Here is a 15,893-nt window from a genome sequence, read left to right on the forward strand (position 1 = left end):
TGTCTAAGGTATCTTCTAGATCTATGATCCTAAGATCTTCATTTTATAGATGAGAAAACTGATTAGGAAGTTGAGTCATCTGTCCAGCAGCACAGAGCTAGTAAGTATGAGTTAGGAGTTGAAAATCTAAGTCTTCTTAACTCAGACTAGGGCTCTACCCATGTTGGCTCTGTTAAGATGATTACATTTTCTGAAGGACTGAGTTGGAGAGAGGTGGGACAAGGGAAAGAAAGGAGAATAAAGACCTCCATTTGTTACTGGGTAGGTGTTCTTTCTTTCTGTGTCATTTCAGGGGATGTCCTCTTGGGTTTCCATTTGGGGGATCTCACTTAGGGAATTAGTAATCTTTTGGAGAAGTTCCTTGTTAGCGCAACTATTGGTAGGTCTCTGAGGGGTGTTGGCCTGAAAACTTAATTTAAGAAAAGGCAACTGGCTAAAAATGTATACATTTTATGATTTAATTAATTAATTGATCAATTCCCTATTAAAGACAACGGTAACATAATGCATTATGGAGCCAGAAATGTTCTGGCTACCCAGTGCAGAAATCTTCTGGCTTACATACATTTTGCTGTGAGAAAGGAACTCTCCTAGTTGAACAAATCATAAATTTAGTAAGACAAGACAATTAACAAAGTAATGTTGGTCAGGCCTTGCAATTCCAGCTGGGTAAACATATGTCTCGGTGACGAGAAAGGAAATCCCACCACTAGTGAGTGGCAGGCTTCCTGCCCTAAACAGATAACTGACATAGGAAAAGGCTAAACAAAGTTCAATAGAAATTACGACCTAAGATGTCTATTTTTCTTTACCATTAATATGCCATAACATAGTATATGGTCTATAGATAATAAGATACAAAGGAAAGCCTCATTATTCAAGATATAGTGTCTTAGGTTAAAGGTCTCCTTAAGGAGTGTAGAGTCGGCCTTGGCTGGCTTTTGCTGACATAGGAAGAGGCACTCTCTGAGTTTGCTTCAGAAAGAACAAAGAGATTATTCTAAAATTTTATATTAAACATTATCAGGGGTTATAATCCTTAAACACTGACTATATCAACTTAAGAACTTTTCCTTTATTTCTGTAATTCTGGATTGAAAAACCTAGGTAGATATTGCCATCATGCCTCTCTCCCTGGAACATCCCTCGGTCACGCTTCTCTTCATTTTGGAGAGAAGCTCAGGCTGGCCAACCTTCATTCTCCTCCTGGTGCTGCTTCGTATTTTCTTGGTGAGTTCCCCTCTTCCTACCTCCCTTTTCATCTCTGTTTTGTGGGTTGTGACTTCCTCCATAGGAATGTAAACTCCTTAGCTTAAGGGCAGGGATTATCTTTCTTTTAGCTTGTTTTTGTCTCCCCAGTGCCTGACAGTGCTTGGCATTTAATAAATGCTAAATAAGTGCTTAATAAATGCTTGTTACCTCTTGCCAGCCAATCTAGGTAATTAGGAAATCTATAAGCCTTTTCTCAATATTCACCCTTTTTGATCTCTCTGCAGCCTTTTATGTCAGTCATCCTCATCTGGATAATCTCTCTTCTCCAGGATTTTGTGATACTGCTCTCTTCTGGTCCCCCTACTTATCTGACTGCTCTTTCTCAGTCTCCTTTTGATGGGGTAGGACTCTTGGAACCTCCTTGAATTTTCCTTGAATCTCCCCACTTAACCTGGCCTTTCATACTGAAATTAGTAGCCAGGTCCTCCTGAATCCTTGTACTTAACCTGACCTTTCATACTCAAATCTGTTGCCCTTGGCCTAGCCTGGCTTTCCATTTTCTGTTACCTCTTGATTGCCCTACCTACATCCCACCAAAGTCCTTCATTGTCTGATACCTCCCAATTGCTTCCAGCTGTTTCCCACCCTGGATTACATCACTAGTCACCCCAATTCCATCAAGATCCTCCTTAGACCCTCCTCCCAGACCACTAGACCACCTCTAGATCTTTCCCACGGACTTTCTGTATATAAATTCCATCTAGCTTCCATGGAGGCGCTCAGGTTTAATCCAGCTCAGATTCTTTCTAGCGGAGATTCTATTTGGCCAGCTTGTCAATACCAGCATTACAAACAGTTAGGCTCCTTAAGTGGCAAAGTAGCGAACCTTTAATAAACTTTGTTTTGCTTTGGTTTAAAGAAGTCTTGAGTCTAATTCAATCTAGCAAGACCCGGCATGTCGGTATTTCGGGATCCCCAGCACCCCTGAACCTCGACACTTTGATGGTTCTTCCTTCAGATCATACTAGCTAACTGTAGGTGTTTACCAAGGGTCTATCCTTAGCTCTCTCCTCTTCCTCTACATTATCTTCCATTGTGATTTCATCTTGGGTTGAATTATAATTTCTGTGTAGGTGATTTCTGAATCATATCCAGCCCTAATGTCTCTCCTGAGCACCATCTTCTGTCTTTTAGACATCTGGACATTCCGTAGATAACTTAAATTCCACATGTCCAAAACTCAACTCATTCTTTTTCCCTATCCCCAGCACTCTCTTCCCAGCTTCTATTATTTTTGAAGTTACCACCATCATCCCAGTCACCCAAGCTTGCAACCTTGGAGTCATTGGTGATTCCTTTCTTGCACTCACTCCACATATCCAATATATTGCCAAGTCTTGTCATTTATACCTTCGCAGTGAATGATTTAATAGAACTTAATTGCCTAGGTAAATTTGAATCAAAAGCATGTAAAAGGAATTGGAAATCAACTTTGTATTTGTAAGCTTTTAAAAATGCAAATTGGAAAAATTGGGAGGCCTCAAGAGTAGTAAAGATCTGGTATCTGGGGCAGAAATTCTCTAGTTAATCCCATCAATATAGCCTGGTGGGATAGGAAATAGGGGAGATCTTCAAGATAGAATCAGTGGGTTTATCCCATTGTTCAATAAAGATAAAAGGAGAAGAGGCAGATTTACATGCCTGCGAAGTTATGAACTCTGTTTAAGAGAAATGTTAGAATTGTTGAGGTCTGGAAACCGTATTGAGGTTTGGGGTGCTCGGGACCCCAAAATACCGACATGACAAGTCCTGCCGAATGAATTCAACTTAAGATTTCTTCCAGTCAAAGTAAAACAAAGTTTATTAAAGATTCCCCTTATTGGGTGACTCTTAAGGAGCCTCAGCATTTGTAAGGTTTGTATTAACAAGTGGACCAGAACCAATCTCAGCTACACAGAGTCTGAGCTGGATTGAATTTGAGCACCTTCATGGAGGTGAGATGAAATCTATATACAGAAAGATTGTGGGAAAGCTTTAGAGGTGGTCTAGTAGTCTAGGAGGAGGGTCTAAGGAGGATCTTGATGAGACTGGGGTAATTAGTGATATAATCAATGGTGGGAAACAACTGGAGGCAATTGGGAGGTATCAGACCATGTAGGGCTTGGGTGGGAGGTGTGTTCGTCCTTCATGTCCTTCATTGCCAAAGAAGATCATGCCATCAGAGAAATGACGACATGACTTGCATTTTGTTTTGAGTGAGGGAGGTCTATGCAGGTCACCAGCCTCACTTCTCCTCCAGAGCCATCTGAATCCAGTGACCAGATATTCATCAGGATGACTGGAGATGACCCAGGATGAGGCAATTAGGGTTAAGTGACTTGCCCAAGGTCACACCGCTAGTGCCTGTTGAGTGTCTGAGATGATAATGTTTAATATAAAATTTTAGAATAATCTCTTTGTTCTCTCTGAAGTAAACTCAGAGAGTGCCTCTTCCTATGTCAGCAAAAGCCAGCCAAGGCCGACTCTACACTCCTTAAGGAGACCTTTAACCTAAGACACTATATCTTGAATAATAAGACTTTCCTTTGATGAATAATAAGACTTTCCTTTGATGAATCTTATTATCTATAGACACATACTATGTTATGAATAATGGGACTTTCCTTTGATCTATAGACATATACTATGTTATGGCATATTAATGATAAAGAAAATATAGACATCTTAGATCATAATTTCTATTGAACATTGTTTACGCTTTCCTATGTCAATTATCTGTTTAAGGGAGGAAGCCTACCACGTACTAGTGGTGGGGTTTCTTTCCTTATCACCGAGACATATGTTTACCCAGCTGGAATCCCAAGGCCTGACCAACATTACTTTGTTAATTGTCTTGTCTTACTAAATTTATGATTTGTTCAACTAGGAGAGTTCCTTTCTCACGGCAAAATGTATATAAGCCAGAAGATTTCTGCACTGGGTAGCCAGAACATTTCTGGCTCCATAATGCATTATGTTACCGTTGTCTTTAATAGGGAATTGATTAATTAATTAAATCATAAAATGTATGCATTAGCCTGTTGCCTTTCTTTAACCAAGTTTTCAGGTCAACAGAGATGAGATTTGAACTCCTGACTCCTGCACTGATGCTCTATCCACTGCAGCACCTAGCTGCCCCGGGTCTATAATTTAAGATGCTGACAATGAATCGCCTGTGGCAAACTTGAAATTCTGTATGGTGCCATTAATAACTGCAAATTCATACTCAATTTGATTGAATTTGTCCTAAACAAAATTGTAATGCAATCTCATTTATTTTTTTCTTTATTTTTATGTTCGGTTCCAAATCCTTTCTCTCCCTCTGCCCCCCCCCCCCCCCCCCCCAATGAGAAGGCAAGAAATGTGATACCCATTATACATATGAAATCCTAGGAAGCATTTTCCCACATTAACTATGCTGTGGGGAAAAAAATCAAGAAAAATAAAGAGGAAAAAATATGTTTCAATTTGTACTCAGAGTCTATCAGTTTTCTATCTGGAGATGGAGAGCATTTGTTGTTATTAGTGCTCTAGGACTGTTGTGGATCACTGTATTCTTCTGAGTAGTCAGGTCTTTCATAGTTGGTTATTATTGCTATATTGCCATCACCGCATACAATGTTCTTCTGGTTCTGCTCCTTTCATTTTGCATCAGTTTATATGTCTTCCCAGGTTTTCTGAAACCATTCCCTCCATAATTTCTTCTAGCAGAATAGAATTCCATCATAATATACCATAACTTGTTCAGTCATTCTCCAACTGATGGACATCCCCTTAGTTTTCATTTTTTTGCCACCACAAAAAGAGCTACTATAAATATTTTTGTATGTATGAGTCCTTTTCCTTTGATCTCTTTGGGGTACAGGCCGAATAATGGTATTGCTGGGTCAAAGAGTATACAATTTTATAGCCCTTTGGGAATAATTCCAACTTGTTCTCCAGAATGGTTGGACCAGTGCACAACTCCACCAACAATGCATTGGTGTAACAATTTTTCCACCTCCTTCCACCATTTATAATGTTCCTTTTCTGTCATCTTAGCCAATCTGATAGGTGTTAGGTAGTATAACTAATATTAGTGATTTAGAGAATTTTTCCATGTGACTATTGATAGCTTTGATTTCTTCTCCTGAAAACTCCTTCTTTATATCCTTTGACCATTTATCAGTTGAAGAATGACTTATTTTTATAAATTTGGCTCAGTTTTCTATATATTTGAGAAATGAGACCTTTATCAGAGAAATTTGTGGAAACTTTACCCCAGTTTCCTGCATTTTTTGCCTGCATTGATTTTGTCTGTGCAAAAACCCTTTTAATTTAATGTAATCAAAATTAGCCATTTTACCTTCCATGATCCTCTCTGTCTTATTTGGTCATGATCTTTTCCTCTATCGATAGATCTGACAACTAATTTCTTCTATGTTCCTCTAATCTGCTTATGATATAACCTTTTATGTCTAAGTTATGTATCCATTTTGAGCTTATCTTGGTATACTATGTGAGATGTTGGTCTATGCCTAGTTTCTGCCAGACTGCTTTCCAGTTTTTCCAGCAGTTTTTGTCAAAAAGTAAGTTCTTGCCCCTATACCTGTGATGTTTGGGTTTATCAAACACTAGGTTATTGTGATCACTTATTTCTGTATATTGTGTACCTAATGTATTCCATTGATCAGCCTCTCTATAATTTGAGATCTGGCACTGCTAGGTGTTTTCCTTCGTTTTTTTTTCACTTATTCCTTTGATATTCTTGACTGCAGTATCATTTAAAGTAAAATGTGGTATTCCTCTTAGGACAATTGTGATTATCTTACTTTCTGTATAAGTAAAATAAATTTTGATAAAAAATACACTTAAAATTTGGCATTAATATAAAAATTCTTCAAGAATAAGAATTATAAGTATAATATTTCTATTAAAATTAAGTCATTTTGAGATTACTGAGGTTGGCTGAGACACTAAATACTTTAAAGTTATTTTTTTCAATTTACATTACATTTTGATAAATTAATTGAAAAAAATATTCTTTTCAGCATGGTTGATCTGTTCCCTGAGTGATAATGCTTTTGACCACTTTTGTAATTATAATTGTGTCACAATTACTCTATATTTGTCTCTCAATGCAGCATTTTATAAAATGGGAGATGAATGAAATGATTTTTGTTTTGGAGCTACATTCTAATATATGGTATTGTTTTATTTTAGTATTATGCTTAACTTCTTGCATGATTTTAGAAAACCATCATATAAGAATTGCTGTTCATTTGAGTTATAATTCTTCGAGTATAATATATTTGCTTGTAGTTAGCTCCTCTTTTGATCTGAATACTGTGGTTTTATAACTTTGAAACCATAAGGCAGAATGCCCCTCTGGTTAAAGATTGTCATTAATATTTAAATTGGTATGCTCTGATTTGTCTAAGTTAACTTAATTACTTATGAATTGGAATTGTTCATGGGAGGCTTTGCTAGACTAACTAAATTTTCAAATATCAGGAACCTTTAACAGCTTAATGAAACAAGTGAAAGGCTTTCTTTTAAATAATGGCTTAAGGGGACAGAGCCAAGATGGCAGAGCAGAAGGACACATATACTCTAGCGCTTCCCTGACAGCCCACAAAATACCTGTGAAAAAATGACTGTCAACAAATTCTAGAGCAGCAGAAGCCAGAGAACAACAGAATAAAAGAGATTTCCAGCCAAAGGTAACCTAGAAGGCCGACAGGAAAGTTCTATACCACAGGACACTGAGCAGAGCAGAGCCCAGCCCTGGCCAGGCAGCACAGGGAGGAACAGGACCAGAACAGGCCTCTAGGGCGGAATCCCCAGCAGGGAGGGTCCCAGATCCCTCAACCCACAAGCGACAAAGAAAGCTTCAAAGGTCAGCTCGGAGGGCTTTCCCAGCTGGGTAAGAGGGCAGTAGGGTCCCCCCAGGACTGGCCCCAGGCAGCCCCAGAGGTGGAGGGCATCTATACCGTGGAAGCAGCCTGGGTCTATTGTCAAGGCAGCTCAGCTTAAAGCCTCTGGGGGAATTGAGTGGCTGATCTGAACCTTAGCCCTCAGTGGTGGCTCTGCCCCCACCCAAAGCCCCTGGGGGAATTGAGCAGTTGGTCTGATCTCAGCCCTGAACACAGTCCTGGAGGGAGGAGGAGTACTAGGACCTTCCTCTTCACAAAGAATTCAGAAGTCAAGTAACTGGCTGGGAAAATGCCCAAAAAAGGAAAAAAAATAAGACCATAGAAGGTTATCTTCTTAGCGAATAGGTATCTCCTTCCATCCTTTCAGATGAGGAAGAACAATGCATCAGAGAAAGTCAAGGCTTTTGCCTGCAGTACCTCCAAAATGAATATGAAATGGGCTCGTCATAGAAGAGCTTGAGAATCGAGTCAGCAGCTTGGTAAAGGAGACCCAAAAAAATGCTGAGGAAAATAACACCTTTAAAAATAGGCTAACTCAATTGGAAAAAGAGGTCCAAAAAGCCAATGAGGAGAAGAAGGCTTTAAAAAGCAGAATTAGCCAAATGGAAAAGGAGGTTCAAAAGCTCACTGAACAAAATCTTTAAAAATGAGGGTGGGATTCAGGGAAGCTAATGATTATACAATAAACCAAGAAGTTACAAAACAAAACCAAAAGACTGAAAAAGTAGAAGATAATGTGAAATATCTCCTTGGAAAAACAACTGACCTGGAAAATAGATCCAGGAGAGACAATTGAAAAATTATGGGGCTACTGAAAGCCATGATCAAAAAAAGAACCTAGACATTATCTTTCATGAAATTATCAAGGATAACTGCCCAGATATTCTAGAACCAGAGGGTAAAATAAATATTGAAGAATCCACAAATTACCTCCTGGAAGAGACTCAAAAAGAGAAACTCCTAGGAATATTGTGGCCAAATTTCAGAGTTCCCAGGTCAAGGAGAAAGTACTGCAAGCAGCTAGAAAGAAACAGTTTGAGTATTGTGGAAATACAATCAGGATAACACAGGATCTGGCAGCTCCTACATTAAGGGATTGAAGGGCTTGAAATAGGACATTCCAGAAGTCAAAGGAACAATGAGTAAAACCAAGAATCACCTACCCAGCAAAACTGAGTATAATACTTCAAGGGAAAAAATGGTCATTCAATGATATATAGGATGTTCAAGCATTCATGATGGAAACACCAGAATTGAATAGAAAATTTGACTTTCAAACATAAGCGTCAAGAGAAGCATGAAAAGTTAAACAGGAAAGAGAAAACATAAAGGACTTTCTAAAGTTGAACTGTTTACATTCCTACATGGAAAGATAATATTTGTTACTCTTGAGACCTTTTTCAGTATTTGGGCAGGTAGAGGGATTATACACACACACACACACACACACACACACACACACACACAGAGTACAGGTTGAGTTGAATCAGAAGAGATGACATCTATAAAAAAATAAAATAAAATTAAGGGTGAGAGGGGAAAATATTGGGAGGAGAAAAGGAGAAATGGAATGGGGCAGACTATCACTCATAAAAGAGATAAGAAAAATCTTTTTCAATGGAGGATAAAAGGGAGGAGGTGAGAGGGGAAAAGTGAAGCTTATTCTCTTCACATATGGCTTAAGGAAGGAATAACATGCTCACTAAATTTGGTATGAAAATCTATCTTACACTACAGGAAAGTAGGGGAGAAGGGGACAAGTGGGGTGAGGGGAATGATAGAAGAAAGGGCAAATGGGAGAAGGGAGTAACTAGAAGTAAACACTTTTGGGAAGGGACAAGGTCAAATGTGAGAATAGGAAAAAGGGAAGACGGCAATATTGGAAGGCAATATAGTTAGTCTTACACACCATGACTATTATGGAAGTCTTTTGCAAAATGACACATACATAGCCTGTATTGAATTGCTTGCTTTCTCAGTGGCAATGGATGGGGAGGGAAAAAGGGAGAAAAGTTGGAATTCAAAATATTAGAAATGTTGAGAATTGTTATTGCATATAACTGGGAAATAAGAAATACAGGTGATGGGGCATAGAAATTTATCTTGCGCTACAAGAAAAGAGAGAAGATGGGGATAAGGGAAGTGTGGGGTGTGATAGAAGGGAGGGAACATTGAGGGAAGGGGTAATCTAAATGCAAAGTGTTATGGGGTAGGGGGAGGGGAGAGATGGGGAGAAAAATTGGAACTCAAAATTTTGTGGAAATGAATGTCAAAATCTAAAAATAAATAAAACTATTAAATAAAAAAAAAGAAAAAATAAATAAGGCCTTAAATCCTATCAATTTCTAGAAGTGATTTAGGGCAAAGGTACTAAGCCCTTTTTCCAACACAAAAGGTCACAGCTAAAGTTCAATGTGGAATGACAAGTTTGCTTATAGTATAAAAGTGATGTATATATGAAATTGCATCAGGAATATTATATATTAAAGTTATATCTATGAACCAACTTAGTATCATCAGGCTCCTGTTTAAAAGGTTTTGGGGTTTTTTTACCCTTAGGATTAATATCCAGTACTCTGAGATCTCTCAGTAATATCTAAACAAGGTTGTTCTGGAGTTTAAGTGGATCATCATGTATTCCATTTATACATAAAACTCCAGAATATGATTATTTTCTTAATTTCTTCTTAATTGGTTTTTCTATCAGGATGTGTTTAAACTAGAAAAGGAAAAGTGATTACTGAAAGGCCTTTTTGTACTTAATTAGTACAGAAAATAATTGTTTTTGCTAATTCCTATTTATTGCTATATTTTTTTCTAGCTCTATAAAATAATTTTTTAGTAGTTTGATCAGTACCATACTGAATAAGTAAATTAATTTAGATATAATTGTCATTTTTATTATATTAGCTTGGCCTATCCATGAGCAATTGATTTTTTTTCAGATATTATTTAGATCTGACTTTATTTATGTGAAAAGTGTTTTGTAATTGTGTTCATATAGTTTCTAGGTTTGTGTTGGCAGGTAGACTCCCAAGTATTTTATGTTGTCTACAGTTATTTTAAATGCAATTTCTCTATCTCTTGCTGCTGAACTTTGTTAGTAATATCTAGAAATGCTGATAATTTATACATGTGTGTGTGTGTATATATGTATGTATGTATATCCTGCAACTTTGCTAAAGTTGTTAATTATTTCAGGTAGTTTTTTAGTGGATTCTCTAGGATTCTCTAAGTATACCATCATATCATCTGCAAAGAGTGATAGCTTTGTTTCCTCATTGCCTGTTCCAATTCCTTCAATTTATTTTTCTTCTCTTATTGCTAAAGCTAACATATCTAGGATAATATTGAATAAGAGAGATAATAATGGACATCCTTACTTCATCCCTGATGGCGCTGTGACTATTTCTAGCGTATCCCCATTACATATAATGTACTATTTATTATTTATCAACCATTATTGCAACATGAAAAACAACTGTACCCTACTCTGTACTGTAAGTAGTGAAATTTTCTGTGTAAGTTGGAATTGTAATTTGATTTGTTCTGAATCTTAAATTCAGGGATCACTGTTTGACTCCTGGTTAAACTAGTACTGTACCATTCAAGGGAAATGCTAAGAGGTTCTCAGAGAGAATGCCTTCTGGAAAATACTGTTGGTGGATGTCAATGACTGGGAGGGTTGAAAACTTGTCTTGTAAAGGTAAGGCAGTATCCTCTTGACTCATTTTCCCCACTGTTCTATTTTCTTTCTGAATAGGAATATTTCCCATCTGCTTTGTCTGAGCCTGGCAGTGATACTCTGTGAATAATGTGGAATTCAGTTGCATGATTAGCTTTTCCAAAAGGTATCTATGACTTTTCTTTGAAATTATTTAATTTCAAGAGTTAAGGGAATTTTCCCTTGAGGCAACTAGGTGAAGCAGAAGATTGAGTGCTAGGCCTAGTGTCAGGAAGACCTGAGTTCAAATCCAGCCTCAGATACTTATTAGCTGTCTGACCCTGGGTAAATAATTTAATCTCTGTTTGCCTCAGTTTCCTCAGCTGTAAAATGGGTACCTTGCTTCCCAGAAATGTTGTGATGATCAAATGAGTTAATAATTGTAAAGTACTTAGCGCAGTGCCTGGCACATAGTAAGCACTAGAAAATTATTAGTTGTTTTTAATTATATACCTAAGTAGTAAGAAAGGACCCAGTGAGTGAGGAAAGACCCCCAAGTATAAAGAGATTCATGTAAAGAGGTTCACCTATGGTGAGGGCTGTCATTGTGTGGCTCAAAGGGAGGCAAAATAGACATCCCTAGTCTCTTCTTCTCACTCCCTCCCACCATACTAGCCCTTCTCCAAAGGAGACATTAATTCTTGCCAGGAGGGCAAGTAGGAAATTAGGGCGAGATACCACAATATTTTCCCCAGAGAGAGGGGTATTGGACTGGAATTATAACTATCTGCTCCTTAATTATTTGTCTAGGTGATATGATTGAGTTCAAGCTAAATTCTGATCACTTTATTATTTCTAGGAGGAAGGGGGACTCCAAGCTCTTTATATCCAAGACTAAATACCCCACCAAATACTTAATGAACACACACAGAGAATAACAAAACACATTTATCCAAATCATAGCAAAATATATCAGAGAAGATCTACATAAGAGAAAATATACCAGACAATATAGAATGAAGGAATTCTCCCATTGGAAGTGAGGTAACTCAGTTCAGTCAAAAGATAAGAGTCCTGGATCTCACTAAGGGGACAATTCCCCAAAGTCTCTACTGTAGCTGACTGGGTTAGGCACATGATAAGAGACTGCTAACTCCTCTCATGTCTTCCCAGAGTCTTTTCAGCAACCTGCAGTGGGGTTGGTCTCCTCCATTTTTCCTGTCATAACTGGAAGCTGGAAGCACCCAAAGCAACTCCATGCCTAAAGAGTTCTGAAGATCACTTGCCTTGAAAAAGCAAAAGGGGACTGGTGAAGACTGGAGCTTTTGTTGTCTCTCACCAGCTCTGTACCACCCCTTTATCCCCAACAATGAGAAGAAAATCCCATATCAATGGACTTTGGGACAGGGATTATATTCCTCTCCTGGGCCAAAACTCTTTGCAGTCCCTTGGAAAGATAATCTGGAACAGGCCCAAAATCTGTATGAGGTATGTGATATGAGCATAAGCATCAGCACTTTAAAACAGCAAGTATGATTAACCTACTTTTGGTACTGTTGAGACAGCAGTGAAGCAAATGCACATTCACAGTACATATAGGAGACATGAAAGCATCACATTCCAAGATGCTACAATGAAAACATACCTAACTGCATACAGGATATATAACATAAGCAATAAGCATGGCTAACAAAGCAAAGCTAGATAGCGACAACAAAGCCATAGATCTACATATAAAATGTAACTGAATAATAAGCAATAGTGTATACTCAATCAACAGACATTGCATTGTATGAACATAACACAAAACAGTCAGATGATCATAACAGTAAAATTAAAAAACAAGCTTATTTAATGTTTGGTAATTCACATGTAGAACAGTAAACGTGGGCAGTTAGATGAAAGGCCCTTTTCACATGAGCATCCTCTAGTATTGTTGCCTAGAAACAAGTATAACTATATCTTCAGGTTTACCTGTAACATCACAACTCAGACTAGTTAGCTCTCATAGGCCTAGATCTCTTGTCACTGACTGATCTCTCAACTGCTATAGACTTGTGTGTCTACACCTGGGCTGATGACCAATCCAGGTTGGCTGTCAATATTGTCAAGTTTTGTGGGTTGAATATATGTCCTTTAGTTTGGGGCAGAAAAGAATTTTCTTGGGGGAAATTTCAAGCTCACCTAGATGTATCCCAGGTACAGATAGTCTTTATCACTTCAACTATCAAACCCAAGCCCTGTCATAGGCTTTAAAGTTATTTTACTCACATATCTATCATGAAAATATTGGAAAATGACAGCAACTTGAGATCTGCTGTCCAGGACAGTATTGCAGTCCACATTCTCAATTTTTTACCATCACTTCTGTACAAGATCCTATGAGTCCAGGTATAATAGACCTATAGGGAATTGATGATAAAGTCAATGTGACTTTTTTTGGGTCCTGGGTTGACTTCCTCCCCTAGCCGCCACATCAGTTTCCCAAAGCTGGATCAGGAAACTTTAACTTCTTCATGCATTCTCTTTGCCAATGGATCAAACATCTAATTCACATTTTTAACAAAAAAAGGGTTTCTTACTCTGATGATTATCTGATAGGTATTCTTATGTCAACCATTTGTACCCTCCATTCCCTTGGAAGAAGAAGGGAAGAAGACATTCCCTTGGTCTTCTACTTCTCCAAGGAGAAAAATTGTGCACTGTTCCAGGTTTTGTGACTGTAGCTCAGGACTGGTGATACTGTTGTCATGCTTTGCTCCTATGCCCCACATTTGAAAAGGCTTGGATCCTGCTGGGACTGGATTATATTGATTCTTTTTTTTGTTTTTGGCAAGGCATTTGGAATTAAGTGACTTCCCCAGGGTCACATAGCTAGTTAAGTGTCAAGTATCTGAGGCTGGATTTGAAGTCGAGTCCTCCTGATTCCAGGGCTAGTGCTCTATCTACTGTACCACCTAACCGCTCCTGGATTATACTGATTCTTGAAGTTTAGAAGTACTTATCTCATGATCTCTTCCATTTTCCCTCTCAAATCTGGAAGCCAGAAGTACCTGAAATGACTTGATGCCTGAAGAGTCCCAAAGAGAACTTGCCTTTGAGAATCCCAAAGAAGAATTGCTTTGAAGAATACCCAAGGAGGCTGGTAAGGCTTGGAACTCTCTTGGCTCTCACCAACTCCACCCTGTTCTTCTGTGAGGAGAAATTCCCATACCAATGGTCTTTGAAGCAGGGTTAGTGTGTAACTTTAGGCTTAAGTCTGAGGGAACATCCTGATTTCGTTAGAGTCTTGTTCTACTTCCTTTCATGGCAGATTTATTTCTCTGCCATGGTAGAGGAACTACAAATATTTTATAATGGATCTTTTTGTTGTAATCATCAAGCATCTCTGAACGTTTATACTAGAATACAAATATAAAGGACCTGATGGCATTAATTTTTCTGATCTGGATTTGTGACCATTGCTTGTCTAAACTTCCTAGTCTAGGCAACTAGGAATAGTCAGTTCTTAGACTTGCCATCTCCTTGCACATTGATTTAATGGTTATATATTCATGCATAAGATTAAAAGATGAGATGTGATAAAGATGTAAATTTTCATTTTTAATGGATTAGTTAAATTCACTTTGGGAAAAACAGCAAGACTAGACTATTTCCATTTGAGAGGTAGGATATATGATTGACATTCACATGTTTTTACTGAAGTAAAAGAATATCCTTAAAGGACTTGTGATAATGGCAATTCTATTAATACCTTTAGAACTTCAACTGTTGGGCCAGTGGGGAAAAAGTGGAAAAGGCCAACTAAAGGTAATGGTTCTAAACAACATATTTTGAATTTTACCCTGAAAGTAGTAGGGAACTACTGAACTTCCTTCAGATCCATTTGAATATTCACAGATGCCTATTTATACAAATTCCTAAATATGTAGGCAATGGATAGATTTTGCTAATTGTTTGTAAAGTCTCAAGTTAGATGGAAGCGTTCACATATAGAATTGTTTTAATTAGTTGTCAAGAAACTTTTAAATCATGGTGGGGGTTTTTTCCCTTCTGCTTGAAGTCTCTGTCTGATAATATCAAGAGACAGAGAAGGACAAAGTCTGGTCCTTAAGTATTTTTTTTTTAGAAGAATCTTCCTTTAGCTCATAAAGAGCATAATTCATACAATGTACAGGATTCAAGTAAAGATAGAAAGAACAAGTGATATGTAAAGACTGCAACTGTCTAAATTTTCAGATGAGTTCTAAGTAGCTTGATTTGATGTTTTTCCCAAAGCACTGATGTTCCTAAGAATAACTTTACAAGATTTCCACTTCCACTGCATGAATTAATTACCAGAGGGTCAATATGATTAAGTTTTATAAAGCTCTACTAAATTATGCTAAGTTTTATTGCTAGCAGATTTAAACAGAATTATCTAGGAAACATCCACAAGTGGCTTGGAACCTGGAAAGTTGATTTGCTAGAAGAAATATCTCTCCAGAACTACTCTAGAAAAAAGGCCTTTTCCAGGAACTTCTGATTAACAACTGACACCCCAGGAAAGAGACTAGGATATTGATTCAGGGATACATGTCTCTGGGTTTGGGTTGACAGAACTGGCAATCTGTGAACAGTGGCCACAAACAGACCACTTTGATACAGAATTTCCAGGAGAAAATGTTTCCCAGAAGCAGACAACTTCTTGAAGAAGATAGCCAGACTCAGAATGACACAATAAGAAATCTTTTTTAAGTCGACATTAATTGAATGTTGCTCATGTATGTTTGACCAACCCCAACACTTGAATGGTCTAGGTTCAGTGATTGTTTTTTTCAGTGATGCCTACACTCTGAGTATAGTAAACTGTGTTTGGTTTTTTTTTTTTTCCATCTCTGCCTCATTGATTGTATGATTGGCAGCACCTAATTAATAGATCCCTCAATTTTTGGTACAATTGTTTGAAGGCAAGAAGAACCATGATTAACAAAGCTTAACAAAATTTGTTGATTGATTATTGTATTTTTGTTAATACAATAAAATGAGTCACCAAAGAATGCTATTTGCCTTAGTTTTATGAA

General features: G+C 37.7%; 1 long non-coding RNA gene across 4 annotated transcripts in view; it reads left to right on the forward strand.

The window, feature by feature from the left end:
- The window catches only part of LOC140525750 (uncharacterized), a 41,263-nt gene that overhangs the window by 4,038 nt on the left and 21,332 nt on the right, over window positions 1-15,893 (forward strand). For 2 of the 4 annotated variants that reach the window (XR_011974106.1, XR_011974104.1), the window contains exons 2-4: window positions 10,930-11,017; window positions 12,004-12,318; window positions 13,874-15,869. This is a non-coding gene — a long non-coding RNA (uncharacterized lncRNA). Of the gene's footprint in view, window positions 1-10,929; window positions 11,018-12,003; window positions 12,319-13,873; window positions 15,870-15,893 lie in introns of those variants that run through there. The other 2 variants (XR_011974105.1, XR_011974107.1) reach the window with 1 other exon arrangement.

The sequence above is a fragment of the Notamacropus eugenii genome, chromosome 2 (assembly GCF_028372415.1).
Source record: "Notamacropus eugenii isolate mMacEug1 chromosome 2, mMacEug1.pri_v2, whole genome shotgun sequence".
Lineage (NCBI taxonomy): Eukaryota > Metazoa > Chordata > Mammalia > Diprotodontia > Macropodidae > Notamacropus > Notamacropus eugenii.